We start from the raw sequence: 23,808 nt of genomic DNA, 5'->3' as shown, positions 1-23,808 counted from the left end.
GCTCAGAGCTGCTGTCTCCTTTGAGCAGCCCAGCAAATTAATAAACTTTCTTGCCTAATTTTGGGTCTATTCTCCTTTCTCTCAGCTACCTTACAGTAAATAAATGTATTTCATACCTCATGATGTTATTGTAAAGATTAACAACTAGTACCTATAAAAGATACAGAACAATTCCTGTCATGTAATATGTACTCAATAAATATAGGGTAACATCCACTGGACCCAAGAGAGCAGGACCATGTCTGTTTTATTCTCTATCACCTCTCTGGGACTAGCACGGTGTTTGGAAAGCAGCAGAGCTTAGTGATTACATTTGGAGTGCATGATACCTAATCACTTCATTCTTTGCTACTTATTAAGCCCTTGATATATTTGTTGATACACATTTACTCTGTTTCCTTCTTCCCCAGTTGCTAGGGGTAGGACATTGTTCCTTTTGTATACCCCATACAACGGTTCATGACGTTCATAGGTAAACTTAACCAGGTACTTTCCCAAATACTTAAGGAGTCAAATTTAGAGAAATGTGGATGGAGACAAAATCCTCCAGAGTTCTCAACTATGCTATCAAGGTGCTTCTACATTATAAAATAGATATGAAAATACATAGTTCTATTACATATTTAAGAAAGACAAAGAAATGGTTTATTCCTCTAACTTATCAACTGAGAGTCTTTTAGCCACAAAATGTAATTACTTAGCCCCACTCTAAATCATTCATAAAAATGTTCAGTGATGGGTCTCCATAGCATGCTTATGACTTTTTAAAATTGATTTTAATAATGGTGTACATGGAGGTTAAACCACAGAGTTAAAATGAACATACTGGTAATTTCTAAGCCAGAGAAATAGCAATACAACAAAATTGAAAGGCAAATGAATAAAATATATCTTCAAATGACTGGAGATATTAAAGTCAAAAAGCACTAAATAATATGAGGTTACACTTAAGGGTCAAAGACAGAAATCTCAGATACTTTGTACCTGCAGTTAGGGTCAAAAGAGAGACATTAAACATGTACATGGGTCAAATGAGACATGGACAGAAACTAGAATGGTTGGTTGGTAGGACTGTATCTATAAGGAGGTAATCTTTTTTACGATATGATTTCTAGCTTTCTGAGAGAGTCTTCACCTTCATACACAATATTCCTTAGCATAAATCTCACAGTTAGAGCTCAATTTCTTTGACTAAGATAGTATATGTTTCTCAAAGAGGAATACTTTGACTCCTAGGAGGTTTGGAGCCATGTGTCAAAAGATTGTGCAAAGCCACAGGATAAACCTAGCTTATTTTCCTGCAAATTATATTTTTCTTAAATATTGGAAGCATAGGGAGATGAATGTTTTAACTGGTAGTAATTTAGATCATTTGTTTATTTAACAAATGAATGAACTGTGTTGTAGAATGCAGATTTGCATGAATTTTTAAAAACAAAACTTGAAACTACAGAGAGGCATCATCCTTGTGTAGATCACTTTAGGCTACCTAGGGGTTTGGGCTGAAGAGGGAAACTTCAACGGCAAAGACTCAGAAACAAGAGGGAAAGGAAGTGAAGGACACAAAGACACAGTTCACTGTTTTGGCTGAGACCCAGAACTGCTTAGCTCAGAAGTACTAACAGCAAAGGTGGCAGAGATACCATGGTAGAGTGTGTAAAAGGCAAACATGCTAGAACCAGCAATCTTCAACAACCAGGCAGCAAGGCAGCAACTAAAACTCACAAAAAACTAGCAAAGTATATTATCAAAGTTGAGGAGATGCTATGTGGACATGGGGAAGGAGAACAACAATTTCAAGGTCAGAATGAGACAAAGGCCAAAGCATGAGAACTGCAGGTATGTGCCAACTCACTCAATGGTGAGGGAGGCAAAAGCACAGGCATGCACACTCACAAGGTTCAGAAGCGAATTTTAGAGATAACACAGTGCAACTGAGATAAACGAGGAAATTGCTTATAGATGTCCACTTGAACTTACCACAGCAGAAAACAATACATATGTGTATCTTTCAAACCACATTTTCCAACCCTACTCACTTTCCCAGGATTGATACCTCCTCTGCGTTTTCCTTCTCCTCTCTTCCTAAATAAACCTTGTTCCTCAGCATAAACTTGGAAAGCAGTTTTGTCTACAGGTTCCGCGTTTTCAGGGGCAGCAGAGATTCAGACAGGGTAAGCTGGCCGCCCAGCTCATCATTTTTTCATTTTCATTCACCAGCATAGGTGTGCTTGCTCACAGGCACATATTACCACTACCAAGTCTGAATTACTCTATCCGGGCTGGCAACAATGGCAGTATTAAGAAAAGAAAAAAAAAGCCATCTAAATCATGCTGCTTGAAACTAGTTACAATCACTTTTCCAGACACACAGATAAGTTTTCATGATTAAATTATAATGTGGTTGGCTGAAAGGAACTCAGAAAATGATGGATATGTGAACTTAAAATGTTTGATCACTTGTCCTGTGATATTTTTTCTTAAAACCCAATTCACATTGTATTGGTAAGAACATGGGGAGAGAGCTGAATGAGTAACAGGACTTAGAGATTTTTCTTTCCTATCACTTTTCATGATGGATAGGCTCCTTAGGAAAGAGAAAGTGTTTAAGGGCCTGCCACGACTCCAGTCATGTTTTAACCTCATTTTATAATCCGTCAGCACGACTGTGTTAGAGACTATCTGACTCCCCTCAGTATCTACTCCTCACTCTTCCTTTTAGTTATACAATTCCCTGGATTTTATATAGGCAAATGACTATCCCATTAGAGTCTATATCTCCCTACTTCTACCAGACTACTTTGCACCTTAGAGTGGCTAAAGGACTAAGTTTTGGCCAATAAAGTATAAGTAGGAAGGATGTACATACCTTTCAGCTCATGTTTCCTAAGAACAACATTCACTCCCCACTTTCTCTCCCATTTGCCCCTTCCTGCAGATCAGAATGTGAGCCAGATGTGGGAGCCAGTTTCAGTGCTGCAGCTGAGAGTATTCCCTGGGGACTCAGCAGAGTAACAAACAGAAGGAATCGGGACTTTCTCTAGTCAATGTTAGAGAGTAAAATACCCACCCATCCTGGGCCACCTACCCACCTTGACTGAGACCACTGGGTAAAAAAGAAAGAAATTTCTAGTTAGTTTAAGCTACTTTCACAAATCTCTTTGTTATAGCAGCTTAGCCTCTATTCTAATATAGAGTTGCTACCAATAAGTAGGTACTGCCAGAACTAAACCAAAAATATATGAGACCAGGTCACAGGCCATGAGGACAGAGATACAGATATTGATGGCTGGAGAGCTGAGGACGCTGCTAAAAAAGTCAACTCTTTCTGTTCTCTAAGCAGTGGAAGGTAAGACTGCTGCTCAGAGAATGCTTCAAGAACCTACTGTATTCTCCAGTGGGAGCCAGTTCAGTCAGTTCAGCTGCAAACATTCAGGAAGGGCAGGCCTGGATTTCCCACTGGAGCCTATTGCTTCAGATGACCTCAAGGAAGAAGCTCTTAAGGTGAGAGAGTTAGAAGTGGGCTATGAAGCCAATAAAGAGAAAGGTAGTTAAAATCTATGAAACTGGAAGCAGGCTGGAATTTTTGCAGGTATTAAATATTGCCAAAGAAAACAAAAACCTGGCTGACAGAGCTAGTAACTTTAATCACTAAACCTAATCTCAGATTCCCAAACTTGCACCAGTAGAAAGCAAGCTGTACAAGATGGGAAGCTACCAATGAGGGCATACTCTCTGACAACCACCACAGAGATGGGTGGGTGTCACCACACCCACCATCACAAAAGACAGAGGCCATCAAGGACAACGGACAGGGAGTTATACGCAGAGAGTGTGTCTGGAGCGGCCAAGAAGATCTAATAAAGACTGCCAAGCAGTTCTTGCCCAGAAAAATGTGATAACAACAAAGTGCTAACTCCTATTGACTAGATTCTGCTGTTTGCTTTCTATTTTCTTTTTCCCAATAGGAATTTTGTAGTAGATAACTCGTCCTTTAGTGCAGGAGTCACTGGAGGCACATCCACCCTGATAGAGAGGCCTGGACATATTCCAGAGACCTGGACTCTCAGCTGGGTGCAGGAAATAAATGGACTTTGGTTGTCTCTTTGGGAAGAAGGTGCGCATGTCCTCTGTGTGGGATGAAGAGTAGGAAGTGATACTTGGATGCTAGAGGGACAAATTGTTAACAGAGACTGTTTATTATCTTCCATGTTCATTATTCTCTTGTCCTTTGTTCCTAGATAAGGAATTCCCAGAAAGCTGGCTCAGCCAGAGGCTACATTTCACAACCCCTTCTTGTAGCTAACTAGACATGGCCATATAACTAGATTTTGGCCAATAACATGTAAATTTTAGCCAATGGTATGCATGTTTATAAAGGAAATTTTTTTGTCCTTAACTTTTTCTGTCCCTTTCCCCTTCCCATGGGCCACAATGCAGATGTGAAGGAGGATGCTATCACTGAGCATACGGATGGGGACAGTTGCCTAGGGGTGCAGAGCAATAAGACAGAAAGAACATGCCTGAGTTTCTGGGTGACTTCATGGAGCCAAGCTGCCTACCTTCCCTGAACTATCTTCTTAAACGTCTATGTTGTTTGAAGTATTACATTTTGACATCTCATTTTTACAGCTGCCAAATTAGTACCCGAATTAATATAGAAGAAAATTGGAAAGCATAGTGGTTTGAGTATAAAGTCTATATATTGTGTATACATATGCATGATCTAAAGGTGAGGACCTGCAAACTGCCACTTTAGAAAGAAGAGGTGGTTATAAGATAAAGCACTAAGTGCATTAAAATCTAGCAGCCCTCATCAAAGCACAGCAAGAAAATTCATTGAATAAGTGAAACTATATTCAGTTTGAAAACTTAATCTTAAAAAAAAGAATTGTAAAATTAAGGCAGTTTCTTTTTCAATAGTTGAAAGCTAATAATAACACATCATTTGATCAACTCAAGAAGAAATCCTATAAAGGAAAGTTATCTCAATTGATAAATAGATGGTTACATGTGCAAATATTCAGTAACAAATATCAGAAAATAAAATCACATAGTATAGAGGCAGTTAAGTGCTCTGATCCTGAAAATAGATGGATCATATACATCCTGATTCCCTCAATTTCGAGCTACCTGACCTTCAGCTACTTACCTAGACTCTCTAAGCCTCAGCTGTCTGTGCATCAGTTTCCTGTGGATCAAATGAGATAATGCACAAAGCACTTGAGGCAATGCCCAGTTCATAGGATGATTTCAATTAATTTTGTCTAAAATCATTGCCACCTGATTGTAAAAAATGTCTCTATCAATCAGAAGACAGGCATCTTAACCATCAGTGTTCTGTGAGACTGACTTCTTTCTCAGGTTCGCAAGTCACAAAATGTCCAATGCCTTGGGTTTTAAGGAAAGACAGCAACTCAATCAGGCATTCACTCGTTTACCATGTGCGTTGATACCTTAGCATGAAAAGCACAATCAATGTGATAAAATAAAAATATACTTCTAGGTTTGAGAAGCCAATTCCCATTTACACCTTATTTAGCTGAGTCCACCTAAATAAGAACACCAAGTCTTTAATTATCACTCCCTAATTGACTGATATTGGACAGGTGTCCACACATCTTTGAGACCAGGTTTCCTCATCTATAACATGGAGACAACAATACCTCCTTCATGGATTGCTATGGGTATTAAATAAGAAAATTCAAGCACCTGCTTACTACTATGCCTAGAAAGAGTAAGCATTCAGATAATGGATGATGGATGCTTTATTACTGCTATAGTAATGGTTACATAAAATAGTAAAATACCTTATCATAAGAAAAGTATACATGTATTTGAGATCCACTGGTTGTAGGGTAAATGCTTTGTGCTGTCTATCTCATCATACTGATGGCCTATACTGACCACACATATTCATTCTCTCCCAATTTTGATTGATACCAACATGTTGTTTTTGCAAGCCTGCTGTCCAGAGATGGGATGTATTCATGAAATGTAGACTTTCCCTACTCTGTGAAGCCAAATAGCTTGCCTGAGACTGAATCCACGATGTTGTTTCTTTTTTTTTTTTTTCTTTCCCATTTATTTATTTTATTGCATTTTAGGTTTTGGGGTACATGTGAAGAACATGCAAAATTGTTGCATAGGAACACACGTGGCAGTGTGATTTGCTGCCTTCCTCCCCATCACCTACATCTGGCATCTCTCCCCTTGCTATCTCTCCCCAGCTTCCCACCCCCCACCGTCCCTCCCCTATTTCCCCCCAACTGACCCCAGTGTGTAGTGCTCCCCTCCCTGTGTCCATGTGTTCTCATTGTTCAACACCCGCCTATGAGTGAGAACATGCGGTGTTTGATCTTCTGCTCTTCTGTCAGTTTGCTGAGAATGATGGTTTCCAGGTTCATCCATGTCCCTACAAAGAACCCAAACTCATCGTTTTTGATGGCTGCATAATATTCCATGGTGTATATGTGCCACATTTTCCCTATCCAGTCTATCGTCGAAGGGCATTTGGGTTGGTTCCAGGTCTTTGCTATTGTAAACAGTGCTGCAATGAACATTCGTGTACACGTGTCCTTATAGCAGAACGATTTGTAATCCTTTGGATATATACCCAGTAATGGGATTGCTGGGTCAAATGGAATTTCTATTTCTAGGTCCTTGAGGAATCGCCACACTGTCTTCCACAATGGTTGAACTAATTTACACTCCCACCAACAGTGCAAAAGTGTTCCTATTTCTCCACATCCTCTCCAGCATCTGTTGTCTCCAGATTTTTTAATGATCGCCATTCTAACCGGCGTGAGATAGTATCTCAATGTAGTTTTGATTTGCATTTCTCTGATGACCAGTGATGATGAGCATTTTTTCATATGTTTGTTGGCCTCACGTATGTCTTCTTTTGAGAAGTGTCTGTTCATATCCTTTGCCCACTTTTGAATGGGCTTGTTAGTTTTTTTCTTGTAAATCTGCTTTAGTTCTTTGTAAATTTTGGATATCAGCCCTTTGTCAGATGGGTAAACTGCAAAAATTTTTTCCCAATCTGTTGGTTGCCGATTCACTCTAATGATTGTTTCTTTTGCCGTGCAGAAGCTGTGGAGTTTGATTAGGTCCCATTTGTCTATTTTGGCTTTTGTTGTCAATGCGTTTGGCGTTTTGGTCATGAAGTCCTTGCCTACACCTACGTCCTGAATGGTTTTGCCTAGATTTTCTTCTAGGGTTTTTATGGTGTTAGGTCTTATGTTGTTTCTTATTAGTGTCACATTATGTTCAACTAAGTTGACCACTCCAGGCTAAGTAATAATTACAGCAATGTGTGTCATCCAGTATCCTCCAAAACTTAATGATTTTACAAACTAAAAGTATATCTGCAAAGAAAATGTTGTCTTAACCTTCAGGGAGCTGACTGGGACAATTAGTGTAATCATCTTACCCAACATCCAGGGTGGACCAGGGGCCATTATCTTACACCTGTAACATGAAGATGAATCCGAAACTAAAGCACATACTTGAAACTGAAGGGAAAATGAGTCTTTCATGGATTAAAATAGAACATTTCCCTTAACCCCCACCTGCAATTCCAACTATTTATCCCATTTCTATCAGGGCAGAAGCTATTTATAGCATGGCTTATTTAAACCACTGTTTTATCTTTATTTTTAAATAATCAATTTTTCCCTGGCTAATGCATTTATAGTGTTTCCTCTTGCAGGTTTCTGATATAGTCGCCACCCAGGCCTGACCCAATTTTCTAAGCTGATGTTTCTCAGCCATGGAGCTTCTTGCTGAATGGCTTCACAGTTCATCTGCTTCCATTCCCTAATGCCATGATCCCTGAGACCATCTTGGCTGCATATGGTAGGCACTCATTGGAATAGTCAATATTGCTAACCTCTTCACTGAAGTCCCAGGGGAGTATGCAGGCCCAGGTCACACTGCTCAGTGTTGCCAAAGCTAAGACCAGAATCCACCAACTTTGTTGTCACCATGCAGACAAGAGCCCTTGATCCTCCATCACTCCAAACAAAAATAAAATGAGCTCCCAATCAAAGTGTTCTACTGGTAACCTCACATAGGCACAGATTTATTCCAGGACTCCTGGTTATGCTATAATATCCCTTGCAAATTGTTGGCTGTCTTCTGTGATTGTCATTTTGGGTCAATTTGTTGCTGTGGTTGTTCTTTCTCTTCCTTTGAGGATGTTTTTGACTTTGTCCAGCTGGATTGTTTGGTCCTTGGCTGGTTGTCCCGGCTAAGAGCCCAGCCTGGAGCCAGTGCCCACTGTGTAAGCAATGTAGATGACGCTGTTGCAAAAAGGACTCTGTACAGCATTCTTTGCTTATTTGGATACTTTTCTAGCTATTTGTTTGCATATACTTTGATATAAAGGCAATGATACTGTGGCACAGAGTTTTATACATTTTAGTTAATCATCTCCACAGCAGGTTTGTATACAGGATGGTGATCAGTGTTGAAATTCTGCCTATCTGCCCACACTGACTCATTTGTCATGAGCATTTGTTATCATACATGGAGACTGCCCAGCGCCCTGCACTGCTTTGGCCATGTGCTTAAGAAACACTAGGCCAAAGGACATCTATCTATCCAGTGGATGCTTTCAATCTGAGCAGAAATAATTCTAATTCTGCACTTTCTGAAATGAAATCTTGCCATAATCAAAGCAAGAAAATTAGATCCCTTCCTAGAAATAAAATATATTTGAAAGTGTTTTACTAGCAGAACAAGTTCATGTCATTTTTTAAATAATTTTTACTTCTAGAAAAATAGCAAACAAAATAATACTCAAATGCAACAGTGGTTGCAGAATCTATAAACCCAAAAGTCTGACCGATTTATAAATAATCAATATTATAAACAAAAATCACATCTACCTAGAAACAATTCTTTTTTAAAAAATTTGCCAGCAAGTCCTTCTACTCTTACTTCAGGTAGATCATAAATATTTTCTTCTAAATATATATGATAACCAAAAACATTTTCTTCCTTTAAACAACAAAAAATTATTTATAATTAAAATGAACTTCATATCTTTCTGCAATATTTTTCCTCACCTGAGTTAGAGTAAAAATTTGAGAAAATTAGTAAAGCCTGTTAACCTTAAGAATTGTTTTCTGGGTAGTGAATTTAGTGAGGTGACTTATCCACACGTTCAAAAAGAATCGGGCCGGAAAACTACTTTCAGGATATTTGGATTGCTTGAGCAAATAAATTTCCAAGCATCTACAATCCCAATAATCAAGTGATAGTATGGAAGGCCATCGTTACTATATTGAGAATGTGTCTATTTTTAAAGTGCCAGAACTTCCTGATAATGAAGTAGTCACCATGTGTTCCAAGATAACCACCTGGCAGGCCTATATGCTATTATTTTTTTTCCATTCTGCATGTTTTTTTTTGTCCTCTCTTCTTTATATCATTTCCCCACTTCAGACTGTGAAAGTTGCTTGAGGGCTGAGCCCATATTGCCAATAATTCACTATAATTGGAAGCAGTGGGTGCTTAAGCACTCATTACCTGACAAGGAACAACGTAATAACAAGTTCAGTTTAAAGGTCAGTGTTAACAAGGCCAAGGTCCTGGACCTGACAAGGGTGGATGTGAACATTTGCTCTGCTCCATGACAATAAGGCAAACACCTTGGTCTGTGCTACTGCTCACCGGGCATGCAGCAGGGAGGTGCAGAGCATGAGGAGTATGTGAATGTCCGGGTCTAAGTCGCCAGTGCAACTAGGATTGGAGAAGTATAATCAAATATTGTTCAGTCCAGAAGAATCAGGGTGTGATCCAGAAGCAGGGTGAGTGAAGATGAGATGCACTGGTTCTAACCTTTGTGTCTCTCCTTCACTAACACACCCCGTGAGAACCACATTTCCATCAGACTTCAACAGACTAATGAGAACTGCGTCATTAAACAGAGAGTATTCATTCGGGAGGTGAAGACGGACATATCCATTATTGTGTGGGGTGCATGTTTTGACAAAAGGACCCTGATACTGATACCCAATACTGAGTTGAAATTCAGTCAAGTAGAGACGCACATATGAATCACTTGGGGGTCTTATTATAATATAAATTCTGTTCAATATGTCTCAAATGGGACCTGACTAATAAGCTCCCAAGTGATGCCAAAGCTACTGGGCCTTTGGCTCTCACTTTGAAAAGCAAGATTCTAGAGTTTCCTAGATTGGCATGTGCATGGGAATCCGGGACCTCGTGAAACTGGAGATTCAGAAATGTCTGAAGAAACTGGCAAATTAGTAGTTATCAGAGTCACCAAGTTTTCAGGAATCCAGAGATCAGACCAGTCACAAACACTCAAAAGAGGTCAGAATTCAGTCCCAACCAGTGCCTGGGGCTTCTGAGTCCCCCGTTTCTCTGTCTCCACTACCCAGAGCAAGCAGCCAGGGATTGTGGGACACGTGGAAAAGCCCTGATCTTGTGGAACCGGGCAGATCAAAGTAGCTGCCCAGGAGTGGTAGGCACCAACAGGAGGCAAGAAGACAAGGTTCTCAAATCTCAGACCTCTGTCTTAAGAGTAAAATCAAAGGTTGGCACAAAGCTTGCAGATCATTTTATACAAAAGTTGGTGTATGCTTGGGGCCTGGTGGGACATCTTCTCCACCTCAAATCCATTAAATCATTGGCCCAGACTCTATTTGTCTTTAACAGAATGGAATAGCTCTTGGGGTGATTCAAGGTGAAACCTTATATATTTCTTGCCTCTCATTGACACCGTGTATGTGCAAGGTGGTGAGGCAGCTGAAATTAGGACTATAGAGTCCTTCATGCTCACAGAACAAGCGCTGCAAATGGGTGTGAGTCAGCCTTGAGCTCAATCAAGAGTAAACAGATAGACAAATTTACATTCATATATGGATTGATTTAGACATTTGTCAAATATTTGCTAAAAGAGCTTTTCATTTGTCTAAGGAAGGCATAGCCTTAATATTTTTCTTTCTTTCTAAAGGACTCATTTCACCCACATGTTTGATGAAAGTTTAAATATAAAATGCCTGAGATGAAAATGTATATTAATATTTTCTGTCTTTCCAGGTAGATTTGCTGACCTCCCTCTTGTGCTAAATCTATTAACAAGCAAATAAAGCTGAGGTCCTTGGATCATTACTGTAGCCAAGAGACAATAATAGTGCCCCTCAGAATCACGAATATAGATGTTAAGCCTCTCCAGAGAGGTCCCAGCAACCTGAGAGACTGGGCTGACATGGGCATTCCTCTGACTACCAACGCTGGAAAATAGGGTCAAACATATCCAAAATAAATCTTACAATTTGATCTGAAATTAAGAGAAAGATGGGAGAGTCTCAGAAGCCATGAATACATACAGAAGTAAAAGTCAGGAATATGAGCTGGAACTGGGCTGCGTGTAGCATCCAAAAGGTGTCTTTTTCCAAGAATATAGGCCCTAGAGGCTGGGTCTGGAGTCCTGGCCTTGAGCCATAGCCCAGCAGAGAACTTAAACTAGATACTTGGCCCATAAGGGCTGCACAGGCTTTGAAGAGAGGATTGGGAAACCCCCAACGCAGCCCAAGTGGGTGAAGCAAAGCTTAGTTTCTACCCTAAATATATAAATTGCTAAAGATGTTAAACAGTAGTCAAAAAGAGGTTTAGAAGTGAGATTTGCCAGAATCCACCTTAACTTTCAACTGTTTCAGAAAGCAGAAAAACAAATTAGCTAAAGTTTCTATTACAATCTTTATACCCAAAAGATAACATAAACTAAGCTAAAAGACAAACCATAGATTGAAAAAGAATAAGAGAATGTGGGTAAGACAGACAATTAGTCTCCAAAATATATAAAGAACTTACAAAAGTCAGGAAAGGAAAACCAAACAATCCCATATAAAAGGAACAAAGGGTATATATGGATATATATTGGTATTTCACTACCAACAGGTTTCTAAAGTCTAATAAGTATATTAGAAGATGCTCAACTTCAATAATAATCAGAGAAATGTAAAATGACTAATAATGTGATATGATTTTACATCCTTCAGGTTGAAAGTATTAATACCAGTTGTGAGTTAAGATATGGCAAAACTTTTATATCCTGCTGGTGAGTGAGGAAGTTGGTACCAACCGTTTGGGGAAGATAATGAAAATATCTAGTAAAGGTGAAGATGCAGAGGCCTTAGATCTATAAGCTACCTGTGTAGATGTTTACTCCAGGGAAATCCTGACACATGTACCCGGGAGCCACTCAAGAATGTTCCCTGCAGAAATATTCATAATGGCAAAAAATACAAAACCTAAATATTAATAAATAAGAAGCAATTAATAAACAAATGTATATTCCAATTTATAGTGTTTCATTTCTTTATAAAAGGAAAATCTCTGATTAAATCATGCTAAAAATATTTCTATTACTTAATCAGGGTGATGGATATAGAAGTTTTTATTTGTCTATGTTTTCTGTATCTTAAAACATTATTTTATACAGGCTGAGCATCCCTAATCTGAAAGTTTGAAATTAAAAATTCTCCAAAATTCAAAACTTTCTGATTGCCAACATGGTGTCACAAGTAGAAAATTCCATACCTGACTTCATGTGACAGGGTGCAGTCAAAACACAGCTAAAATTTTGTTTCATACCCAAAATTTTTAAAACATACTGTATAAAATTGCCTTCAGTCTATATGTATAAGGTGGACATGAAACAAATGAATTTCATGTTTATACGGGTGTCCCATCCCCAGGATATGTCATTATGTAAATGCAAATATTCCAACATTTGGAAAAATTTGAAATCTAAAACACTTCTGGTCCCAAGCATTTCAGATAAGGGATACACAACCTGTAATTAACATTTAAATAAAAATATATTATGAAGTCTACCCAGAGCAATACATTTTGTCAAGGGAAGGTATATATCCCCATCCCTATGTGGAAATACACACATAAAGGCCTGAAAGAATACACAGAATTGTTACTAGTATAGCTTAGGGAAGAAAGCAGAACAGTAGAAGACCAATGGGGGAATTTTTCCACTTATTCTACCTAACTCTGTGTTTTTCACATATTTACGAACACATATTCTTTTGTTCAGTGTGATTGTTTTGAAGCCTTAAAGTCCTTTCTATTTCCACACCTTTTGCCCTGTAATTTTGCGTTCCTTCTTCCGATTCTGGCTGGCCTTGTGATGGGGTTTGGCCTATAGTATGCAAATGAAATGATGATGTGCCAACTACAAGGTTGGGTCTCAAGAGACTTGCATGATTCTCCTGATCTCCCTTTTGCAGTTAAGACTTATACGCTCTTAGAAAAAGCCTGGACTTGGCTAGGCACAGTGGCTCATGCCTGTAATTCTAGCACATTGGGAGGCCAAGGCAGGAAGATCACTTTAGGCCAAGAGTTTGAGACCAGCCTGAGCAATATAGTGAGACCCCCATCTCTACAAAATATTAACAACTTAGCCAAATATGGTGGCAATCATGTTCCCAGCTTCTTAGGGAGGATTGCTTGGGCATAATAGATTGAGGCTACGATGAGCCTGAGCTGTGCGCCACTATACTCCAGCCTATGTGACAGAGCAAAGCTCAGAAAGGGAGGGGACGGGAGGGAAGAGGAGGGGAAAGAAGAGGAGGGGAGGGAAGAGGAGGGGAAAGAAGAGGAGGGGAGGGAAGAGGAGGGGAAAGAAGAGGAGGGGAGGGAAGAGGAGGGAAGGAAAGGGGGAGAAAGGAAAGAAAGAGCAGGGTTTGCCAGCTGGATAGTGATAAATCATGTTCAGGAGAGGCTAGTTATCCTAGCCAAAGCTATTCTACACCAACCTGTAGAAACAGGAGTCCCCAGTCATGATGAACAGATCTGCCTACTTGACCCACAGTGACTACAGATACAAGCTGAGACCAGAGAAATATCCAGCAGACCTATAAACTCATGAGCAATAGTAATTGCTTATCATGTTAAGCCATTGAGTTTTGAGATGGTTTTGTTATGCCTCAATAGTTCATTGATACAAAGATTTGTCATATGTGAAATTTTGAGTGGAAAACAGGTCCAACCATTCTAGAAAAGGAGACCTGCTCATTCATACCTAGACACAATATATAACAATCCCAAGCCTTTATAATTAATGTTATCTTTAGAGTTTGACATCAGAACTTGCTTTATGTTGCCCACACACTGTCCGGTTTCTTATCTGGAAGAGGTGTGCTTCATCTTCCATGAAGCAGGAGCTCCACTAACTGAGGCTTAAGTAGGTTATTTTACTATGTCTTCTAGCATGGTGTGTCGTTAAGTACCCTTTATGAGGCTTCATTTACTCTTCATTTGCCCTTTGTGATGCTATTCTAACTGAGGTTGGAAAAAAAAGACAACAAACAACAAACTGTTCATAAATTTGTACTGCATTTTGTCCAAATCCAGGCCAATATGATTATAAAGAGAAATCAAAGGTGTTTGATATGTCATTAAGTCTTCTCCAACTGAGCTAACTGTGAAACAGAAGCTTGGAGAGTAACATTAATACTTTGCTCCTTGTGCATATTACCAGACAATATTATTTAACACACTGATTTAGTTGTAGAGGTCAAATGCTTGGTGTAGCAGAAGGGTACAAACTGGAGACTCCAGAGGCTGCATTCTGCTTCGGACCAGTGTCTGATTTTGAGCAAGTAACTTAATTGATATTTTAAGTATAACTTGTTTATCTTAATTTATATATATCATATATATGAACACACATACATATATATATATGTGTGTGTATATATATTATATATATATATATATATATATATATATATATATATATGTGTGTGTGTGTGTGTGTACATAAACCTCTTTAGGTATATATATGTATGTGTATACAAGAGGTATTGAGCTTACTTATTAGATTCTTCCCAATATGAACATTCCAAGAACCTGTGACAGTGAAACAAGCCCTGAGGCCTTCCTATTATAAAAACAACCCTTTCATTCCATCTTAGTCTCCATAGATTTTGGTGTCCTTTCTCTCAGTCCAAATCACTCACTTCAAAAACTTGGACTGAAACCAAGATTTTAGCCAAAAGCAAGCTGAAAAGTAGTTGCCATCAGAGACTTCTTAATACCTCACTGTTAAACTGGCTAATGGTGCTCTAAGGACGAGCCATTAAAGAAAATGGTCAACATCTTCATCTCAAGAATAAGGAAGCTAAGGTCCTGAAAGGTCCTGTGATTCACAAATGTCAGACAGCATCCTAGCAAGGAGAGTAAGTTCTGCTTTTAAGTTTTGTGATTCCAGACCCATCCGTTAATCCACTCAAGTAAGATTTATCGAACACTTACAGACACTATGCTAGTCATTAGGGATGCAGAGTACTAAGACAAACACATTGCCCTCATGGAGCTCACAACCTGGTGGAAGTGAAAAAAGAGAAACACCATTGAATCTTGTCACACATGCTTTGACAGAGTTTATGTGATTCTCTGAGAATCCAAAGGAAGGAACACCTCACTCTGCCTGAAGAGACAGGAAAGTTTTTGTGGAGGAGGATACAACTGAGCTGCATTTTGAAAAATAAGTTTTGAGGCACACAAGACATGAGAGGAAAGGACGCAGAACACAGTATATACAAAGGCATTTAAACTCACAAATGCGCACACAGATGTGTTTGGGAGACTGTAAGCAGCTGGATATACTTGCTCTAGGATGCAGGCTGGGAATAAGTAAGAACAGATGATGCTAAGGATAGGAGTTTTGGCTTTTGTCTAGGGAGATGAGGAAGGAGTCACTAAAAGACAGGTAAGGGGCATGGCTATCCTTGCTTTCAACAAAGACCATATACCTAAAGAAGAGAAGATGAGAGGACACAGTTAATATTTAGAGAAAAAATGATCCGGAAAGGAAGGACAGCAGCGGGAAGCTAGACCATGCCTGCTGCTCTTTCTTCTTGTCTCTGATGGATTTTCTTTACTCCAGCCTCAATGTGCCATTCACCATCCAGGACCCCACCCCTGGGGAAGACACTGGAGACACTTGGGATTCTCAGAGGGGCCAGGCCAAGGACCACAGCCTACTGCCAGTCATGGCTGGCTCAGTGCATAAAGGTTGTCCTGACACCAAGAGAAGCATGAACTTGGGAGAACCGCAGAGACCCACAATAAGACTCAACCACAGAGGAATGTGGTTGAGTGACACTAAGGTAGTAAAGATTCTAACAGACTTGGGTTAAATTTCAACAGGTGGTTCACTAACTTGGTAACTGTGTAACTTCAACAAGGTTATTTCACTTCTCCAAGTCTGAGGGTCCTCACCTATAAAATGGAGGTAACAGTAACACCTATCTTTTTATCATGTGTTTATTCAAAGAAGTGACGCGATTAATTATATTTCATCTGTGCACTCCTGGAACATAGCAAATGCTCAATAAACCATAATTATAATTATTAACATTTAGCATCATGCAGTCAAGCACCTCCCCTATTTCTAAAGAAGCTTGGAACCTGCAACATCGTTGTAAAAGATCTCCTCAATATCATACTCCCATTTTTTCCCTTTCAGAGACCTCAAAGACAAAGCATTACATTTAAAGGCCTCTCCCCTAATCGACAGCAGTGTTTCTTGCATTCTTATGAAGCATATTTAGATTAAGATAAATAAAATATCAGATCTACCCTTGGAGTAGCTAATAAAAAATGTTTAAGTGATTTTCTTCCTTCTACCTCTAAGAAGATCTTCTTTATAAGGTGCAATGAGTACCAGAATCAAAATATATATTACAGGTTTATTTTTCATATGGAAAAAGCAGTATGTCTATCTCTATCCTTGAATCTCTTCATGGTTTTGTGAGTTAAGAATTGGAGTTAAGAACGCTCCTTTAGATGGAAACATTGCTGAAATTTCCTCCACTCATTTCTTGCCCACATGAGTTTAAAAATGAGAATAAAACTAGATCTTTCACATCACTGGAAATTTTCATATGTCTCAGCACCAACCAAAATGTTGACAATATTAAGAGACCAGCAATACTTCTTGTATAATGGAGCTAGAGGAATGAGGAAGGGTGGGGAGGAGGAAGGGAGCAGAGGAGAGCTTTGGGGGACTTTTCCCTGACTAATTCTTCTTCAAAACTGTGAAACTTACAATTTCTAAAAACCATAGTCATGATGAAAATGCCTCCTTTAAAATTGCAGCCTTAGAGGAATCCTGTAGGCTTCTGTGTATTTTAGATCAAAGACGTGGGTTTGAAGTTAAGGTTAATTCCCTCACTTTGCAGTACCACTAAAATGAACATCACAAACAAAGCCTAAAAAGCAATGATTCGATTCCTTGAATTTAACTCTTTCTTTTCCAGGTAAGTACTTGGAAAATACTGAATTTACAAAAATATATGGCTGGTTGAGGACTCAGGTGATTCAAACATCCAAATTTACTGAGCTTTCTGCTTAGTTTGCCCATCTGCTTATTCAGTTTTGTTTTACACTTGCTTAATCAGACCTTAGGTTGAAATAACCAAATGATCTGATAGAGTCTTCTAGTAGGAAGAATAATACTGCAGAAAAGCATTCACAATAAAAATTTAAATGAATGACATAGGTATGTGTAATATAACATTCTGTTTAAATTATACATCTGTTGTCAAAACACGTACTTTGTAAATAAGTATAGAAAATTATCTGGAAGAACTGATACTAGTATATTAACAGCAACTTTATCTGGCTAGTAAAATTGGGGATAATTTTCATTTTCTTTCTTTCTCTCTCTCTCTCTCTCTCTCTCTCTCTCTCTCAGTATTGCTTTGATATAAAGACAGCTATTATTTTTTTAATACCAAGTGTTTTCAATTGTGTACATAAACAAAATCATCAAAAATTTCAGTTTATAGTAAAAATTAGTACAACAATTAAGAGCAATTGGTAACAAAATGATGATTACGGCCAGCTTTAGCTTACATGTTCCATACCCTTTGCTAAGCATTTCCCATGGCTTATATTTAACCCTATGACATAGGTATTCTTATTATTCCTATTTTATAAATTAGAGAAACTGAGGCATGAGGATGTTAAATAACTTGCCCAAATTCACAGTACTAGTAAGTTGTAAAAGTCAAAATCTTTTGGTGATCCAGACCATCTGATTAACTTCTATTTTGTTCTACCTGCACTGATACTACATGCAGCAGGTACATGTGGCAGCTTTGCTCCAGTCTATTTTTTTTTAAGTATCTAATTCTTGTTTCTTTTGAGATAATATTAAACTTCCTTAGTCTGTTAACAGGTGTGCCTTTCTGCAAGGGAAAGTGGTACATAAAGAAGATACTGTCATACATCTACAAAATGGAGTATAATAATGTAAAAAAGATTAATGAATATCTCTATGAATTGATACAGGCTAACTTCCAGGACATACTGTTAAGGGAAAAAAGCTAAGTGCAAAAGAATATCTATAGTATATTATTCCTTGTATAAGAAAAGTGATTATAAGAAAACACATGTGTAACTGCCCATTTGTATAAAGGAAATACGAAAGGAACTCACCAGAAACTAAAGAAACTATCTATCTACAGGGGGCAGGTGTCAAAGAGCTGTAAGAAGAGGGAAATGGTTATACGTATCAAGGACAGGATAGAGTGACAGCTACTACCCTGGGTGTATCATTTTGTAAAGCTCTGGCTTTAGAACCACAGTTAGGATTCATATTTTTCACATGCCCTAAGCAATCAACAACTAAAATTAACCATGATGAGGATCCCAAATGCGATACAAAATGAACAAATAAGCCTATTACAAGTGAGTCACAAAACTACACTGAAGGGACAGGGAATAGTAACACTAACCTAAATAACTACAGAAAACAGTATGTTGTCTGGGTACCATGAAGCTAAAGACAAATATAAATGCATAAATGCTATAATTTAGTCAGTAAATATGTTTCTCACAGGGCACAGGATAGCAATTCTGAAACTATGTGTTCACTCACTAGAATGAAACAAATAAGTAAACATATTATGGAAAATAAAAAGCAGATTTCTCACTATCTGAGAAAGAAATTACAAATAAAGACAGGAAAAAGCCAAAAATGAACCCTAAGTACACAGTATAAATATAGTATAAATTATATGGTACAAATGGCTTTAAATATCTATACAGATAGAGATAGAAATATAGAGGTGTTTATATGTACAGGGTATTTACATGCATATATTTCCTGGCTCTGCCTGCTGACAGGGCTTACAGGAATGACACCACAGTAGTAATAAGCACATCTAGCATGAAGATCTCAGTTTCTAAACACCATTCTCCAATTTAAAAAAAAAAGGAAAAGAAACAAAACTTAGACGAGTGATTATTTCAGGACTAGAGCAGGAGGAAAAAAAAATAAGCTTAGAATATAGTGTGAAGCAAAAAAGAAAGTGTTCAAAAATAAATAAATAAGGTCTTATCAAGATAACATAAAGACTGAATGAAAAGCTCCTAACAGCCACAGCTGGAACAAATTGAACAAGTTAAATAATGATAATATTAGATTATGGCCCATAGAATCAAATAAATATCCATAAGTTCATACTCATGGATATAAATAATCTATTATCTAAATAGGAAAGAAAGACAGCTCTTCCTTGCTGTAGAATTCCAATTAATAAATGTCAAAAGAAAGAGGGAAATGGAAAATCACTGTTAAGCAAACACCATAGTTACAATTGTAACTAGAACCAAGGTCCATGGATGTAGGCTGAAATCATTGGCTGAAAGTCTAAAGAGAAACAGGATTCGCACAGTCTTAAAGCACGTCCCCCCAGATCTTTCTCAATAAGAGAAGAGATAGTAACTATGAAGGGGAGAACTCAGCAGAAACCACCTTAACCAAGTGGCCATGGTCAACACCACCACCAATAAAATGCAGCGGCCTCACAAACCCCATGACATGATGCGCTGAGAAGACCACATCATTTTTGTGGAATTCTTGCCAAAAAAACACATAACCTCAACCCAAACATCAGAAAACACCAGACAAGCCCAAATTGAGGGGTATTTGGCAAAATAAGTAATCTATACTCTTCAAAAATATCAAGGTCTTTTTTTTCTCTATATATAGCCTAATCTTGGAATCAGCGTCTTAAAAGTTAAGGAAAGATGAGAAACTGCCACAGATTTCAAGAGACTAAGGACAAGCGACAACAAAATGCAACACGAGATCCTGAACAGAATCCTGGAAAACAGTAACAAAACATTGATGGAAAAACTGGCAGAATTTGAATAAGATTTTTAATGATTGATATTATATCAACATTAATTTCTTGGTTTTGATAATTCCACTGTGGTTAAGTGAGATTTTTAACAGTGTGGGAGGCTAGGGCAGTGATATATGAAAACTCTCTGTTCCATTTTTGCAACTTACCTTTAAAAGTAGTTTGGAATTAAAAGAAAAGGTATTGTCTTGACTTCAACAGAATTAAAAATGTTTTTGGAAAAGTCAATCTCCTTTGAAGAGAAAGACCGGGTTGGGGGTTGAAAAAAACCACTGATGTGAAATGTATACCCCAGAAACCACATTTTGCTAAAAGTTTCCACTGTTTGACACTTAGTATGACTTAAGAATCTATATCAACAATGCCGTCCCTTGTGTTCAACACCCTCAGCTTTTATTCCTCAACTATAATCAATCTTAATTTTTCGATTCTGACAGAAAGGCATCTTCCCCTCTTGCAAAGACGGGGGCCTTAAAAAGCTTTTGTCATTTCTCAGCATTTGCAATTCCAACAGTGAAAAATCTCATTACATTTGATTTTTGGCTTAAACTCTATCGCTATGATGGACAACTTGGGCAGAGTATTTTACTTTTGTTTGCTGATGTGTTACATTTATTTGCTTTCTCTCATCATGAAAAGAGCCAGTTTTTTTTTTCCTTCTTCTTCTTTTTCTACTCCTCCACCTCATTCTCTCCTATTTAACAGTGTCTGTCAGAAGAGAGCTATCAAGAGGAAGCTATGCAAGTTAATCAGTCAGGGCCCAAGAGCGCCCAGGAACTGTTTGTTACAACAGCAAAGGGAATGAAGCATATATAATGAAGCCTCCAAGCAACAAACTAATTAATACCTCTCTCTTCTTTGAAGAAAATGACCCAATATTGAACTCCAGTGGATTATACAACATTTTAATTTACTATCTGCTAAATGGATGACTACTTTATAATAGGCATTTCTACTTATCCATTTACTGATAACACCAATAGTCGTTCAAATTGAACCCCTTGGCCAAGGTCTAAGAGAAACTTGACTAGGACTGGAAAATATTTAATATACACTATTATATAATCATGCATCTTGTTTCTACCAAATACGACATCATATGGAAATAATGCTGCACACTGCTGGCACACAGAGCAGCCAGGAGCTTCTCCTTGTTGCTTCCTTCCTCCCTGCCTCTACTTTTTCTCACATTGTTATCGGTAAATTATTTGCTAAGATGTGCTTTCCAGATGACAATTCAGAAAACAGGTAGGAGACAAATACCCTTAGAAATATCAAAGGCAAACTTCTTTGGAAGTCAAATAAAAAACTTTAACTTGAGGAGTTAAAAAGGCAGCATGGCAAGGTAATAAATCTTACTTGATTGCCAGTCATGGGGACATGAAAATCTGAAGACCCGTAAGCTTTCCTCACCTAGATCCTAAGACAATAGGGCTAGGTGGCCAGGAAAGAACTTCTGGCTTAAAACTGACTCTGCAAATAATCCATTGTGTTCCTAGGGTTGCCAAATCGAGCAAATAACAATATAGAATGTTTATATCCTAGGCAATATTTGGGACATAGTTATACTAAAAATTATTTGTTGTTTATCTGAAATTCAAATGTAACCTGTATTTTATTTGGCAATACCCCATCCCCTTCTGAGAAATAGATAAGTAATACCACAATTTAATTTCCAGACCTGGACTTTTATATAGATTCACCCCTTTCTAGCTGTGCTGCTCAAGCAGTTTAATGTCCTTACTGCCCCTCTCCTCATCTGTCAAATGAGATAATAGTAACAATAACTTTCTCATAGAGTGGTTGTGAAGAATAAATCAAATAATCTATATAGTACTTGGAATGTACTATGGAATGTACATAGACTTGGAATGTACTATTCAATACAGGCTTGCTTTTATTATAATTACATTATTACTGCTGCCATTAAAAAACATTTGTTGAAAGAGCAAACAGCTTAATAAACAAAGTTTAGATTTTAGCAGAAAGACAACATCTTTGCTAAGCAAGGTAGAGAAAGAAGAGTCTGTGAATAAATTAAGAATCTCTAAATTACACTGTAAGATTTTCCTGTAATCCCCAAATAATAATTACTGTCAGGCTTCAGAATGAGGAGAGCTTACAGAATTTTCTTGCAATGTTTTACCCATTTCATTTGTCATTTCAATTCAGAATAAAGGCAAAAGAATAAGAGTGAAACAACTAAGATAAGCCCAAACAATAATGAGGAAAGGGTATACATGTAAATTAAGAACACACATTACTAGCCTTTTCTGAAAAAGGAATGACAGTGACCTCTAGTAAAATATTTCTGTCTAGAGGCAAGATTACCCATGCCTGGATAATGTCCAATGTTTAAGCTCCTCTCTTAGAAGTGTCCTATCTACTTCTCCCACCTTCGTTTCCTCAAGAAGTCAGCTAAGAACGCATCAACACCAATATAATGGCTGTAAAATAACATTTTCCTCTTGGCTGGATGCAAAAACTAGAACTGCAGAAAGATTCTCAATAAAAATTGTTTAATCACTATCAATTCATTCTTTCTGCTGACTAGGAAGTCAAATAGAGAGACTCCAAGTCGCCAGTTACACCAGCAGTTTGCAAAAACTATTCTCTCTTTCCCAGGAGCCAGGGTCAATATAAACGATTTATTTTCTTTATAACTAGTATTTATTAATTGAGGGTGTTCCATAGACTCAAATGGGTTCCTTTTCTTTATCTGGCCTCAAGAGGTTAATTATTCCTGTCAATTCAAGTCTATCTGCCTGTTAACAAATCCCTATAGGTCTTTTCCCCTATTCAATCAGATAAACTCCAGATTCTAATATTTTAATGATTTTTTTTCTGCATTAGTGTTGCTTAATTGTGTAGCCTTTAAAGAATATATGGATCTCCACAGGAGTTTTTTTTTTTTGGTTGTTTTTTTTTTGTTTCCTTAATTAGAGAACAGTCAGACAACTTTGTCAACTTAATGAGTACACGCTGATGTTTGCTATGGGTGATTTTCCTAGTGATTATAGGACTTCTGTTCTAGAGATTATATTCCCATTTTAATTTTTTTTTAAAAAGGAACCTGGGTGGTCAAGTTCAAGACTGAGTAAATTAAATGGCAGCCTTTGTACATGTAAGTGTGTATATGTGATGTATATATGTGACGTGTCAATTTTGGTATATTATAAACTACCAAGTTAAGTCAATTTTTGTATATTATAAACTACCTAAAATACAAGTGGCACTTTAAAGCTTTGGGCACAAAAATGTGTATGTAAAAATATTTTAGAAAAGCTATGTTTATCACTCTAAAATTAGGATATTGTCAGTTTTAATAAAAAGGGGAAAAACATGCACATTACTATCTTTGATGTTTAAAGGTGTCCAAAGAGACAATGGTGAGAAAAAGATTATGTATTGTGGAATTAGAAGGATCCACTATGTTACTTACTATTACTTCTCTGAGCCTCATTTTCATCGGAAAACGGCAAACAACCAAGCCTACCTCACATGTTTTGTTTGATTAAAAATAGCATTGTGAATACGAATGATGTCTGACAGTTAGTAGGTGTTCAATAAATGCTGTCTCAATTTGCTCTTTTTT

The 23,808-nt window shown here is 37.8% G+C and overlaps 1 protein-coding gene across 5 annotated transcripts in view; it reads right to left on the bottom strand.

Annotated features, from left to right (window-relative positions):
* The window catches only part of GRM8 (glutamate metabotropic receptor 8), a 788,345-nt gene that overhangs the window by 477,937 nt on the left and 286,600 nt on the right, over positions 1–23,808 (bottom strand). The window lies entirely within an intron of this gene.

This window comes from Sapajus apella, unplaced genomic scaffold, assembly GCF_009761245.1.
Source record: "Sapajus apella isolate SASKATOON/1434 unplaced genomic scaffold, GSC_monkey_1.0 scaffold7, whole genome shotgun sequence".
Taxonomy (NCBI): Eukaryota; Metazoa; Chordata; class Mammalia; order Primates; family Cebidae; genus Sapajus; species Sapajus apella.
This window is presented reverse-complemented; position numbering and strand designations above follow the sequence as displayed.